Below are 15,776 nucleotides of genomic sequence, written 5' to 3' on the forward strand. Positions count from 1 at the left end.
AACTATAACAGAGAAGCCTATCTCAATCTATAACTATAACAGAGGGTCAGTAAATAAGTATCAGAAAACGTTTTTCCAAATTAACTTAAAGTGCACAACATAGTTCCCCTTACAAATTAACAACTTACCTTACAGAAAGCTGGTGAAGTTTTCTGAGAATATCCTGTATAAATGTACCTGAGGTAGTTCTAGTCAAAATGGCCCTGTTTCCCTCACATTTTTCATATATATTCATGTACATAACCAATCAAATGTCAGCACATAAAAGTAGAAAATGAAAGTAACATTTTAATTGGTTGTAAATCCTAACACTTTATATGTGTTTTTGTCATGTAATTTACCTCAGGATATTTAGACAGGGCTACAGGCCAAATGGCTCACTGGAATTCCACCAAATTTGGGAAAATGGTAGGGGCTGTTATGTAGTAGGGCCTATTCTATATTTGGTGAAAGTTTCTCCAGTGGTTTTTAAGTAAATTGACTTACAAAATTTTTTGGGGGCCCTAACCGGTGCGCGCCCCAGTACGCGCACCGGCAGCGCAACGGGAGTCCTCCATCTTGTGTTTCGGTAGAATTGAGACACAAGATGGAGGATAAAAAACATTGGGAATGGGTATAAGGGGGCACGGTAGACACTCCCTGACCCCCTAGGTTTTCTGAGGGGGGCTTAGGAGGCCCATATAGGCCAGAGAAAATGTTTTTTTTTAATTTTCGCGGGGGAAGCGCCCGGTACGCGCACCGGGAAGTGAAACGGGGAGCGTACCCGGAAGCGTACCGGGAGCGTACTTTGGTGAAAAACAGTGAAAAAAGTTAGAGTAAAGTAAACATTTTGAAGGATGAGAGGTAGGGTAGCCCTGAAAAGAGCTTTTGGGTTCTGTGGCTGATTTAGGTACCTACAAGTAGGTTCCAATGCACAGTCTTAAATTGAGGAGGAATATTCTATTCCCCTCATCTGAGAAGTGCACACCATCTCCTCTGTAGATATCTTGCATGTTGTAACGCAAGTTATTGTTGTATATTGAACCCATTCCATAGTCTCTCATGTAAGCAGAAACAGATTTATTCACATGTTTCCGTGCTTTCTCAAATTGTGGACAAAATTGGTTGGACCACTTCCATTTCTGTCTTTGGCATATATTGGAATATACCAAGGCAGTTTGTGGAAAAAGTGTCATCAATTGCACAAAGGTGTCCTTTAAAAGCATTTCCAGACCTACCCCAGTCAAAGTGCTTAGGTCATTTCCACCACAGTGCAAAATTATGAGGTTAGGGTGTGGCAGATGGTGAAAGGTTTTCACCAATGGTATCAATTGATGACATCTCAATCCTCTCTGGCCAATCCACTTGATGTCTACATTTGGTAAATCAGGGTTGTGAAAATTTCTGATAGCTGCATACCTTTGAGCCCAGTGGATGTAGCTATGTCCAATAATCCAGACAGAATACATGGTGAGGGGAGATTCTGGTGCAGTCAGATGAAGTGTAGGAATGAAATGGCAGTTGGAACAGTAGGAGTTTGCAAAAAAAAAACTGTGGAGTTTCAGTGCTCTTGAATCGCAAGCAATGATTGGTGGATTCAGATAGTTGAAAACTGAAAGTTAGGGTGCATGCTTCTGTTCTGTGAAAGAAGTAATTTGAATGGTTAAGAAAAAGTCATTTAAAGAAACATTGCACCGGATAAGCTGGTGTATTGAGAGGTCAAACATCCTTGCTGAGTTCATTTGCAACATTGTAGAATAAACTTTTAAACCTGAGAGTTCAGTGAGGAGGGAGTTGCTATGGTAACAGGTAGAAAGGGCTGAGGGGGGAAGGGTGTTGGTTTGAAAATAGAGAGGGAAGAGTTTTAATTGGTTAACATGAGGGATATGTGTGTAGAATTAGAGGTTTTCTGTGCCATTCATGGTTGCAGTGCCTGGAGTGCATACCTTTTGCTCTGCTAAAGAAATATTGGTGTGTGTGTCTGACACTGTTCTCAATCTCCCAAAGCATTTTTAAAGGTGAGTAATGATTCATTTAATATAGATAGAGACTTGTATGCTCTATGGAGAAGATTTGGAAGCACATTGTGGTTTTTTAATGTTGCTTTGTGTCATGTTTTTTGATAATGCTTGGTAAAAAGATTTTGCTGCATAGATAAATTGTATTTTGTAAAATTGTGAAGTTTCAGTAGTGACATGGAATGCTTGTACATAGGACCTGTGCTGTGTTTCTTAAATGTTATGTGAAAAACGATTTTGGGGAAAATGTATGGCTTTTACATTTTTGAGAAGGAATAAATAGTGTCTGCATGATTAAAGAAATATATTTGAACATTTCACAATGATGTCACCTGTGTTATCTCAGATTAGGAAGCACATTGAGCTTCTTTCTTGTTGGTTTGTGTCATATTTTTTGATAATGCTTGGTATCAACATTTGCAAGATAGAGGAATTGTATTTTGTGAAATAGTAAGGTTTCAGTAGTGAAATTGAATCCTTGTACATAGGACCTGCGGTCTGCTTCTAAAATCTTATTTAAAAAATGATTTTGGGGAAAATGAATGGCTTTTACATTTTTGAGAAGGAATAGAGAGTGTCTGCATGATTAAATAAATATATTTGAACCTTTCACAATCATGTCACCTGTGTTACCTCAGATTAGGAAGCAGATTGAGCTTCTTTCTTGTTGGTTTGTGTCATGTTTTTTGATGATGCTTGGTATCAACATTTGCAAGATAGAGGAATTGTATTTTGTAAAATAGTGATGTTTCACTAGTGAAATTGAATGCTTGTACATAGGACCTGCGCACTGTTTCTTAAATGTTATTTAAAAAACGATTTTGGGGCAAATGAATGGCTTATACATTTTTTAGAAGGAATAAATAGTGTCTGCATGATTAAATAAATATATTTGAACCTTTTACAATCATATCACCTGTGTTTCCTCAGATTAGGAAGTAGATTGTGAAGATGAGGTGAGGCCTGTGTCCATGAGTGCAGTGGAGAGGACTCACCTCCTCTGACCCTTGGACACGACTCACCTCCTCTGTGCCCCGTGGACAGGCCTCAATGTATTGGGTATAATTGATGGTAACAGGGTGCAGATGAGGTGAGGCGTGTACAGGGGTGTAGATGAGCTGAGGCCTGTCTAGGGGTGCAGATGAGGTGAGGTCTGTTCAGGGTTGCAGATGAGGTGAAGATTGTCCAGGGGTGCAGAGGAGATGAGGCCTGTGTTCAAGAGTGTAGTGGGAGAGAGGCCTGTCCAGGGGTGCAAAGGAGGTGAGGCCTGTGTCTAAGAGTGCAGTGGGGAGAGGCTTTATAAAGTCCTGTCCACTGTACTCTTGGACACAAGCCTCACCTCCTCTGCTCCCCTGGACAGGCCTCACCTCATCTGCACTCCTGGTTAGGCCTCACCTTATTTGCATCCTGTTACCATCAATTATACCCAATACATTGAGGCCTGTCCAGGGTGCACGGAGGAGGTGAGGCTTGTTCAAGGGTCAGAGGAGGTGAGTCCTGTCCAATGCACTCTTGGACACAGGCCTCACCTCCTCTGCACCCCAGGACAGGCCTCACCTCATGTGCACAATGTACTTACTAATCTGAGAAAACACAGGTGACATGATTGTGAAATGTGCTAATATATTTTTTAAATCATGTAGATACTATCTAATCCTTGTCAATATTGTAAAACCAATTCATGTGCCCGAAATCTTTTTTTAGAATAACATTTAAAAAACAGAGAAAAGGTCATATGTATAAGCATTTCATTACACTACTGAAACCTCGCTCATTTATAAAATACAATTCCTTTATGCACCAAGATTTCTTTACCAAGTATTATCAAGAATGTATAAGTCTCTCTTATATTCTCTTCCTGACTTACTCTATTTTTCCATCAGTCCCCTTTTAACACTCTCTCTCTTACTCATTCCTTTTTACATCCTGACTCTGTGTTACACTCTCTTACACTTTCTCTTTGACTTACTTTCTCTTACACCCTGTCTCTGATTTATTCCCTCTCTCTCATTACTCCTTGTTACATCCTCTCTCTGATGTACTTCTTCTTACACCCTCTCTCAAACTTACTCTCTCTCTCTACCTTTTACAGCCTCTCTCTGTTTTAGTCTCTTTGACATTCTCTCACCTTCTAACACCCTCTCTCTGTCTTACATCGTTATACACCCTCTCTCTGTCTTACACCCTGTTACATCCTTTTTCTGACTTACTCCCTTTGTCCCTTTCTTTGACTGACTCCCTCTCCCTATTACATCCTTTTTCTGTCTTACAACATATTATACACTCTTTCTGTCTTACTCCTTCTCTATGTTTTACTCCCTCTACCTGTTTCTTAGTCTGACTCTCTCTGTCTTTTTGTGTTAGTTCCTCTAGCTCTTTTTCTCTGTCTTACTCCTAGTTACATAGTTGCTGTGATATAAACTTAGATATGTTGTAAACTAGTGTTTATATCGTTTGCTTATTGTCATTGCTTTGTTGTTTGGTAATAGTGGTCTATAATGTGTTATTTTTTTCTTTAACACAGATTGGAATCAAGATTTCAATAGTAAGGAAATATGCCCTCAAGGCAGAGGAGAAGAAAAGATGCCAAGCGGAAAAAATCAAAAACAGCAACGGAATTAAAGCACTCATCTACAACAAATACTTCAAAAAACAGGAAAAAAGCTCCTGGTAAGACAACTAAGTCTTTCTTTCGGAACATATGTAGATCAAAAAAAATGTTGATGAGAATGTGAATATACAGAAGGAGAGAGCAAATTTGAAAAGGAAGGAGAGGCCCCCCAAAAATGTTACTACTGGAGCAGGAGAGAATAATATGTATAGGAATAGAAGGCAAAACCAATTTAGGGACATTCGTAAACGAATGTTTCGCAATAGGGTGGTTTTAAATTTGTTAAAAAATATTAAGAAAGGTAAACAGAGAGCTGCTTTTTATAAGAAAAAGAAAAGTGTAGAGAAGATTGTTGATCAGGCTTTTGAAGTTAAGAAAAAATAATTTATTTTAGTAATCAATAGAATTAGGACACTTAACAAGACAATTGATATTTTCAAATCAAACAGTAGATGCAAAAGAGTAATTAATCGGACTAATTTTTGTAAAGTTTTACCTGGAGAATGGATGCATAGTTCAAGTTGTGAGCCATTTTTTAATGAGGAGAGTTACTTCCAGGAGAATGTTTTGGTGCATGCAGTTGACACCAGTGGTCGAGCATATGAGGTGAAAGACGGTTGTCCGATTGAAAAAGAGAAACTTGTGTCTAGAGATGCAGAAGAGATGTTAGCTGATGAAGTTTTAGGGAGACGTACTAAGGGTCCAGTGTACACTTGGAAGTGTAGTAGTATTTGTAGTGTGCGACAGGATTCAATCGATTTGCTTCGTAATTTCTTACGTACATATAGTAAGAAAAGTCTAAAACAGAAAATGAAGATGTTGCAAGACTTAGATCCTTGCAGAGTGAGAGAAAACACAGGTTTGCAAGGGCATTCACTGGCTTGTCTTTCTAGAAAAGTATGTCAGAGTGTTTTCCATCATTTTAGGATGTTAGCAGTGCATCATAACAAAATGAGGATATTAGTGAGAAGGTTGTATTATGCAAAAAGTCCAGCACTTAAGCTTAAACAATTAAACAGTGCTCTTTTCCATGGAACTGAATTAGATGTGAAGAAGATTTGTGAAGAAATTGAGATTTGTTATTTTGGTGAAAAAGAGGACAGTGTAGAAATTGACACAGTAATAGAAGGTAATGTGGAAGACAATGTACAGATTTCAAGTACAGAAAAGTTTGACCAGGAAATTACCAAGTTTAAGGTGAAATCAAGTGAAAGGCCTAATTTTACTTGTGTGTGTTGTCGACGGACTCATTATAAGATTCAGACTAGGTTAGTTGATTTATATGCAGAAAGTAAAATGGAAAATAATAGTGAATGGAAGAATTTTGCAACTTATTTGTTAGTGGAGAATTCTTTTGATTTGAGTTCTGATCAGTGTATTTGTAAATATTGTTATAATAAATTAAATGAAAACAGAATGCCTGCTAGAGCTGTTCATAATAATCTTAAGTTGGTAGACATTCCTCCTGAATTGATGGATTTAAATACATATGAATCTATTTTGATTCAATGTGTCCATCCTTTTCAGGCTATTGTTCGCATGGAGCCTAAGATAGGGAAATTGCCTCCTTCAGATTTACAGAGAGGATTAAAGGGAAGAGTTGTTTATTTGCCTCTAGATTTCAAGAAAAATATTGATACAATTGGTGTAGAGAAAGTGGCAGAGGAACCTTTGGTTATTCTAGTTAATGGGGTTCCGACAAAGAGTAAGAAAATCTGGCAAGATTTAGTGGATGTTAGGAAAGTCAAAAAGGCAACGTTCTATTTGGTCAAGAACAATGAATACTACAAACATGTATGTGTTGGAGCAGAGGAAACAGCTGCAGAAGAAGACAGTGATTGTTCAGCCGGCCAAATTGAAAAAGTTGATGTGTCTAGAAGTGAAGAAATATATGAACATTATACTGTTCATGCTTTGCATTCCAAAGAAGTAATGGGGAATGCAATTGACTTGTTTCAAATGAAAGCAGCAAAAGGAAGTCCCATTAGTGTATGGGAAGAAAGTTTGGAAGCTCGTTGTTTTCCACATTTATTTCCAACAGGCCGAGGTGGACGATATGACGATCGACCAGTTCAAATTCCTGCATCTGAATACCGGAGTTTAAGATTATATGCTGAAGATCCAAGGTTTCGTCAATGCATTCCATATTTGTTTCATCTACTGTATGAAAGTGACTTGTCTGGGCTTTCTTATGCAGTAAACCATATACTGAAAAGTGGAGCACATCTGCAAAATGTTTCGGCAAGGGACTTTATGGAGAAAGTCAATCTGCAAGACAATATTTTGGAATCTCATCTAATCAATCTCATGGCATGTCAGCGTGGTACAAACGAGTATTGGTACCGTCGTCATGGGGAATTGAAATGTATGCTAAGAAACTTAGGAACTCCTACATGGTTCCTCACTCTTAGCTGTGCTGAGTATGCATGGGACGACTTACTTCAATTTCTACGAGAGGCAAATGCAAACATACAAAATATAGAATTCAAAACACCTGGAGAACAGTGTTCTTTGGATCCAGTGAATGTATGCAGATATTTCAATCATAGATTTGGAGCTATGATGTCTTTCATTACCAACAAAAAAATCCTCCCCTTGGAGAGGTTTTGGATTTCTTTTGGAGAAAGGAGTATCAAGCGAGAGGTGCTCCTCACATACATATGTTGTTATGGATTGAAGATGCACCCAAATTTGGAACAGATTCGGATGATACAGTGATGAGTTTCATTGAAGAGTATTCAACATGTGCTGTTCCGAAAACTACCGAAGACAACAGTTTAAGGCAACAAGTTTTACGCTTTCAATCCCATTGTTGTGGAAAGTACTGTCGTCGAAAATTCAGAAACAAGGACAAGTTCTACACAAAATGTCGTTTTGGGTTTCCACGACCAGTCATTTCTTCTCTGCGACATACTGTGACGAGGAAATCACCAAAAAATACATACAATTTAAAAAGAAACGAAGAGTCCAAGTACATCAACGACTACAACCCAGTGATTTTGTCCATGTGGAATGCTAACATGGATATTCAGTTCGTTGCTGACAACTCTATTGCTGTGGCTCGATATGTGACGTCTTACATCACAAAAAAAGAAAAGACAGAACTGAAGGAAATGTGGAAGGACATTTCACATGAAAAGAGTATAAGTAAAAAATTATACAGTTTCAGTCTGAAGATGTTGTCGCATTGAGAAATTGGAGCATATGAATGTTCTGATCGGTTATCATCAGCAAGTCTCTACGCCAAGTCTAGAGCAATTATTTGGGTGAGTCTAGGTCTTGCTGCAACACGAAACCGAGTTTTGAAATCTGTACAAGAAATTGAGTATTTGGCGGAGAAAGAACCAAACAGTACAGATATTTTGAAGACAAACATGTTGGATACATACTATCCAAATAGAAGTAGTCATCTTGAGAACAGTTGTTTGTATGAAGTTCTGCAAAACTATATTTATAAGAGGAACACCAGAGTAGATATCAATAATGGAATATATGCTGTCATTGGGTGTGAAGGATGTCTAGTGAAGCAGAGAAAAGGCCATTTGATTAATCATCGAAAATTGAGTTGCGAAAATCCAGAGAAAAGGGAATTTTACTATTTAGCTCTTTTGCAACTCTTTAAGCCATGGTGTACAAAAGAGGAACTACTTGGAGATTTTCTCTGTTACGAAGATTCTTTTAATGCAACCAAGGATACCATAGAATGTCCTGTTTTTCCAAATTATCTGCAAATGTTGAACGAGGAAATAGAGCAAGAAGCCACAATTTCTGTAGAGATTGCTAGAGACAGTTCTCAAGACAGTCAGAGTTCTACTTCATTGAGTCAGGATCCACTAGGAGGACCAATTATCCAAAATGAAGCTGCCACTGCCATGGATGAGGTGGAAAGAGCTATGGAACAAGCTCAAGATGATGTAGTTAACTTAGAAGATTTGGTGAAACAACTAAACCTTGAGCAGAAACAGATATATGACAAAGTCACAGAACAGATTGAACATGGATTCAGTCATGAGAAAAAAGAGTGCTCATGTACATCATTTAAGCCTGTCCGACTGTACGTGAGTGGAGAAGCGGGAACTGGAAAAAGTTTTCTGATTAAAGCAATTGCAACTTATCTGCAGAAAAGGACTGAATCACCGCTATCTTGTGTTGTTACCGCTCCAACTGGGCTGGCAGCACATAACATTAAAGGGATTACTTTACATAGTTTACTGATGCTACCAGTTGAGCATGATAACAAATTGCAATACCACAAGCTATCTGGAGATGCGTGTTCTGAAGTTTCCAGAGTCCTGAAGAAAATGAAACTTCTTATCATTGATGAAGTAAGCATGGTCTCAAATCTAATGCTTGCTTTTGTGCATTTGAGAATGCAAGAAATTCTTAGAACAGAGTATGATGTGTTATTTGGAGGGAAACACATTATTGTTTTTGGAGATCTACTGCAGTTGACTCCAGTGAAAGGACAACCAGTGTTTAAAATGGTCACGCATGAAGATACCATTACGGCGCTACAGATTTCTGCCATTAACACTCGGACTTAAGCTCTGGGACATTGATTAATATTTCGTGAGCTCATACGCGAGCGGTCATGACAAAGCGGCATTACTGTTGGCAATTACCCGCGCTTTGATTTAAGACTGTTTGAATCGCTCGTGCTGATGAGCTGGATATCAGACTCGTTCGAGTGTAAACGCTACTAGACATGAAGTAGGATATGCGACTTGAACGCGGAGAGTCTCTCTGTGACTAATTCAGTCCTTTTATTGATTTATTGTTTATTCCCTGATTAATCGCGTGTCTGTATATACATATTGACTGAGACATAGTCTTACAAGCGGGGATTCCTTCCCGGTGTCTCGAAGTGGCATTTTTAATTACTCAGGGAGACACCTTACACGCATGAGCAATTACAAGGTGATGCACAGACGACCCTTAGGCTCCACTTTGTGATCAGATACAATTGTTCTTCTTATAAGTACAACTGACATTATACATATTTTCCGGCCACCGAAGGTCTGGCCAGTGCCATATGATTAACTGTTGCCATAGCCTAAGTCAGGGCTACTTGGCTTTTTTGACCTACAAGAAACACCAGAAAAAGTTGTGATTAAGTGTGAAGTCAGCTGTTCGCTGACGTGTCTTTGTATGTCTTTTTTTCACTAGAGCGGTGCTTCAATTACCTGAGCTGTTTGCCAGGTGAGGTGAGGCAGTACTCTCCTGCATAACATGGTAAGTGAGAGTCCTACTACATATCATATGAAGGTATTGTGGTTATATGTAGGAATAAAAGTACTACCAAGAGGATTGCATTATAAATTCTCTTTATAGATATGGTATACCATGAAAGTGTTGTGGATACTGTAGGTATACTAATTGTATGTTTTTCCTTTGTTTTCGACTATGTTTGCTCTCCACCGGACTTCCCAGCTGGGAGAATGATTCTTCACTAATACCCAGGTGATACCTTTCCCTTTTTATATTTCTTACACAACACTAGCAGTAGCGACACAGGTCCTGAGGAATGCAGTGGATACCTGTGTGATCCGGAATCCTGCTGAAACATGTCGACCAACCTGTTGGTAGCTATTAGCTGAAACTACCAATTTCGCTCTTTTTAATTCTTAGAAACTCTGAGGTCTGCAATAAATAATTTTCCCCAGAGCTATCTAATTTTATATACCACTACCTTGCACTTTTTGCACTTTATCACATACCCCCTCGCACTGCTTTTCAGTAGCCCCCTGCGACCCAGCTATACCATCACTGGTCCTTATGCTGTCAGTTTTGACCAAACTAAAATACCATCCTTCATGGTTAGAAGGAACCCATATGATGAAAAGGGCACCAAGGAAGAGCTACTGATGGGTATTTTTCAAAAACCACGAATGATGTACCCTGTCTAGTGGACTATTGCCACTAGTTCCCTCACATAGTCGTCTCTTGTGAATTTCATATCTTCTGACCCTCCACTATTATTTGTATTTTGTTCAGTTACCTCCGGGGAGTGTAGTGTTGAGTGGTCATTAAAAATAATCCCTGAGACCCAAATCTACTCTTATTTATTTGATACCAGGAAGTGCCTCGGAAGCATTGGAAACGTTAATATATGGTTAAATTTCAAATATGCAGAACTACTTCAAAATATGCGACAGGCAAAGGATGAAGATTATAAAAATATTCTACAAGATGTAAGAATCGGAAAAGTAAGTGAGCATGGGAAAGAAGCTTTACATGCACGATTAATTTCAAATTTGTATCCAAATGAAAACATTCTTCCAGAGAATATTTTTAAGAAAATTAATGAGAACAAATCTGGGATATGTTTGATGCCAACTCTACAAGAATGTTCCATCTTCAACAACAAAATGTTAAAGTTAGAAAATGAAGAGATAGTGAAACTGGAAGCTATAGATAAAATAGAGCATATGGGAGCAACAATTATTTTGTCTGAAAATTTGAAATCAAAATTGGATTCATTAGAGAAGAGTATATCTAAAACTGCTGGTTTTGAAAAGACTCTGAATGTGTGTTTAAATTGTCGTATCATTTTGAGAAGGAATTTAAATGTTGAAAGAGGTCTGGTAAATGGAGCAATGGGTCATGTTGTTGATTTTGTGAATTACAAAAATAGAGATGGAATTGAAATTTTAAAAATTTAATTTGATGGCATTGACGAAATAGAACAAATTTGTCGTTGTTCAGCTAGATTTTTGCTTGTGAAAGACTTATATGTTCGCCGAAAACAGTTTCCTGTTTGTTTGGCATATGCGGTGACAATTCATAAATCTCAAGGTTTAGGTGTAGATAGTGCTTTGGTGAACATTGGAAGTTCTGTGTTTAAAGAGGGTATGGCATATGTGGCATTATCACGAGTCAGAACTTTATCAGGATTGTACTTGATTGAGTGTGATGAAACAAAGATTTGTGCAGATCTAGATTGTGTTAAAGAATACAATAGGTTAAGAAGAGAGTATGCTCCACATTTGCCTCAATATCCTCTGTTTGAAAAACGTGTGGTAGGCCGAAAAAGAAGAAATGAGAATAATTGCAGTGAGGTAGTAGCAAAAAGACAAAAAGTAGATGAAACTGTAATTGTAAGCAGAAAGAAAAAGGATTCTGTTGAAGATGTTGTTGGATTTCAGTTTGAAAACAGTTCTGGTGTCAACTGCTATGCTAATGTAGTGGTTAATGTTGTTTTTTTTCTTCAAACTTTACAAGAACAGATTGTTGAAAATCGGGATCAAAGATTCTGTTGTTTATTGAATTCTGTGTTTCAGAAATGTAGCAGTGATAGAGCAAAAATAGAAAGTGTTTCAGAAATTCGAAATCTTTTAGACATATGTTCTGGTCAAAAACAATTTTCACAGAATATTCAGCAAGATTGTCAGGAATTTTTAATGTATATGTTTGATGTATTGGAAGATGAAGGTGTAGATATAAAAAATCTTTTTAGCCTTTCTTATCAATGGCAGCATGACTGCGACAACTGTAGTTTATCAAGTAGTACTACAATAGACACCGAAAGATTTATATATTTGACTTTACCAGACTGCAAATCAGTGCCTTTTAATAATCTAGTTAAAACAGCTGATCACAATATGGTGTGTACCCAATGTAAGTCTGCAATGCTGTCCACATTATTTATACAAAATTATGGTCAGTATGTAATTTTAATGTTCCAACGATGTAGACCTGATGGAACTAAATTGACAACTTCTATTAAAAGTTTCGTGGCTTCTCAGTTATCAATTTCAGGAAGAACTTTTGCAACTGTAGCTATTATTTATCACGACGGTCCTTCAACAACATCAGGGCATTATACAATTTATTTAAAATGTCGAAAAGGTTGGACTAACTGTAATGATACTCATTTGACTTTCAAACAACGTTTGCCTTTTGACTTAAAGAATTCATACCTAGTGTTTTTACAACCAAAATTTAAGTAAAGGTAATTGGCCTATGAAGACGGGAGCAGTTAATGAAAGTTAGTCTGCTGTTTAAAATTATATTGTGAGTAAAAGTGTTCAAGATAATATAAAAATTCTAGTTGTCATATAGGTACTGTAAATGGATCTCATAGTAAGTGATATCAGTATTATAGGAAATGTTGAATATCAGTGAGCCAGAGATGGAAATATGAATATTTAAACATTGTGAAAATGTTGTATGAGCTTTTCTTTCAGAACGTTGGGAAAACAGTAATTTCAGAGTTTGTTTTGAGTAATTTAAAACATACTGATACTTCTGACACTATTTGGCCTTATGGAAAAGTGAAGGAATAAGCAAAGAGTCATGACTGAACACAAGAAGGAAATGAAAACATTGAAAAATATTTCACATGTTCTTGGAGCTTTTCTTATAGAAAGTCGATGAAATGGAAGTTTTAGAGAACAGCAGAGTATTTTCCAACGAAAAGGACCTTCATGATGTATTACTTGGCTTAAAAGAAAAGTAAGTGAATCAAAGATTAGTGTACATATGTGATTTGTAAGTTTATATGGGTTTTTTCAAACACAATCTTTTAGATTGTGTTTTTTTTTCCCGCTGGCATATGATGAGTAGTTTGAACTCACTATTTTTAGTGAAATGCAATATATTCTGACAACAGCAAAAATAAACTATGTAACATGTTGTACAAGTTATTCTATAGTTTGTATTGTGTAATTTAAATTGTATTCCCATTGTCTCACACTCATTTTCTTTTTTCCACCCTCTTTCAGTTCTCTTTACTCACTCACACTGTCTTTCTCTCACTCTGTTTCACCCCCGTTCCTTTACTCCACTTCTTTCACAACCCCTCATTCCCATTTCAACTGTCTGCATCCCCTCTCTCCCTTGCACCACTTTTCAGCTTTCAGTCTCTCTGCTTTACTTCCCTTTTCCGGCTTTTCCTCCTTTGCTCTTTTAGTAATTCCTTTTTACTCACTCACCTCTTTTGTCGCAGTCTGCCACTATAACTCACCCACTCTCCCTGACTTATCTTTCTTTGCTCCTTTCTTTTGTCCTCTTCTCTCTGATTTTCGTTCACTACCTCTATGTCCTCAGTCCCTCACTCTCCTTGTGTTATGCTCACTTGTGTTTATCTACTTCTATCATTTCTCTTACAACAACTTCACTTCTCCTCTCTCATTGTTCTTCATCCCCTTTTCTTTTACTCTGGTTCCATTACTAACCCTCATTTCCTATTTTTCAGTGTCTTTCTCTTTACTTTCATCACCGAATCACATTCTCTCTGTTCCACTGCTTTTGTCCTCTTCCCCTCTCTTTCCTTCTTTTGCTCCCTTACTCATTTTCCTTTCCTCACTCATTGTATTCCACTTCACTCAGTTCTTCCCTTAGTCCCTCTGTCTACTAACTTCCTCACTCCTTTTTCCTCAATCCTTCTATATTATCCTCTCTCCCTTCTATTTCTTTTTCCCTCTTTTTGTCCTTCTACATTACTTTATTTCCCTTTCTGTGTCTTTCACTCTTACTTTATTTCTTAGTACACTTTTATGATTTTTAACCTCTTGACTTGTCTCTTCTATTCTAAAATATATATTTCACTAACTATAACTTATTTTTTCTTCTCTCTTTCACAGATACAAAGTGTAGTAAAACATGTAATTTAATTTACATTAATTATATGGTAAGTGTGACTAAAAAAATGTAGTTTGTCATCACCCTTTGCTTTAACCTCACTACCATTCTCTCACCCTACCTCACTCCTGTTCCTTACTCTGCTTCCCTCACTTATTCTTATCCTCCATATTTACTCCTCTTTACCTTACTCTCCTACCACATTCAACTTCTTTCAGTCCCCCTGCTTTACTTCCCTTACCCTCTGTTCCCTTCCTTCGCTCCCTCACTCATTCCCTTTCCCTTACTCACTTACTTCACTCCTCTCACTCCTTCTCTCAGTCCGTCTCTCCTCACAGTTCCTCACTCCCGTTCCTTCACTTTGTCTCTCTTACCGTCACTGTCTCTGCCCCCTCACTCTGTCACTACTCTTTAGTCATGCTCACTCCCTACAACTCACCCACACTCCCTCACTTACCTTTCTTTGCTGCTTCACTCAGTCCCTTTCAGTCACTCCTTCCTTTACTCTATCTGTCCTTTTTCTCTGTCACTCCCCATGTCTTACCCTTATTCACTTTTATCCACCCTCTTTCACCCCTCTTTACTTATACTCACTGCTCTTTTCTCACCCTCCCTCACCGCTGTTCCTTTACTCCGGTTCCGTCACTACCCCTCATTCCCCATCCTTTACTGTCCTTCCCTTTACTTTCAACACCCACTCACATTCTCCCAGTACCTCTGCTTTAGTCTTCTTCCTCTCTCTTCCCTTCTTTCGCTCCCTTATTCATTTTCATTTTCTCACTTACACCCTATTACACCTTCTCTCTGTCTTACTATGTAATACACAGTCCCTCTGTGTTGCTCCCTCTAGCTCTCTTTCTCTTAACATCACTCTCTCTGTGTCCTTCCCTCATGCTAACTCCTTTATTTTTTTTATTTTTTTTGGGGGGTCGCGCCCCGGTGCGCGTACCGGTACGCGTACCTTGGAGAAAAAAGAATGACAGAGTTTTTAAAAAATGTAGCATTTTTTTATAGATTGGAGGTAGTTCTAAAAAGAACAGTTTTTTTAAATTCTTTTTTTGTTTTATATTTTTTTTATTGTTTTTTTGAACATTTGTAACTTTTTTTGGCTTTTATGAACAATTTTATATATTTTTTGTAATTTTTATGGGGAGAAACAAAAAACAGGGAATTGTAAACGGCTCAACTGGAGCAAAAAAAAATCAGGAAAAAATTAAGGTTTCTTTGGGCACTTGTGGTTATCACCAGCATGGTTGATGAGTGTAGGTAATAGGTAATTGTTTTTCCACAAAATATACAAACGATTTTGTATCCACCAAACATGGTGTGGATGTTTGGGACCATCTCCCTTGCCTCTGGACCCAATGGAGTGGGTTCTTTTACTTGTTGAGGTTCTGGAAGAAGATTGGGGAAGGTTTCTGGCCAGTTCTCTCACCTCTGCCGCAGAATAGTTGTTAGGATGCCTGCGTTGCATGTGGCCAATCATGGTGTAATTACCAAAAGAATATTTTTTTGTAGGGTTCCCCCTGGAAAGTTCACAGCCACAGATCAGACAAGTTACTTTTGCCGCATTGACTTTCTTCTGG

Source organism: Lissotriton helveticus, chromosome 7 (assembly GCF_964261635.1).
Source record: "Lissotriton helveticus chromosome 7, aLisHel1.1, whole genome shotgun sequence".
Lineage (NCBI taxonomy): Eukaryota > Metazoa > Chordata > Amphibia > Caudata > Salamandridae > Lissotriton > Lissotriton helveticus.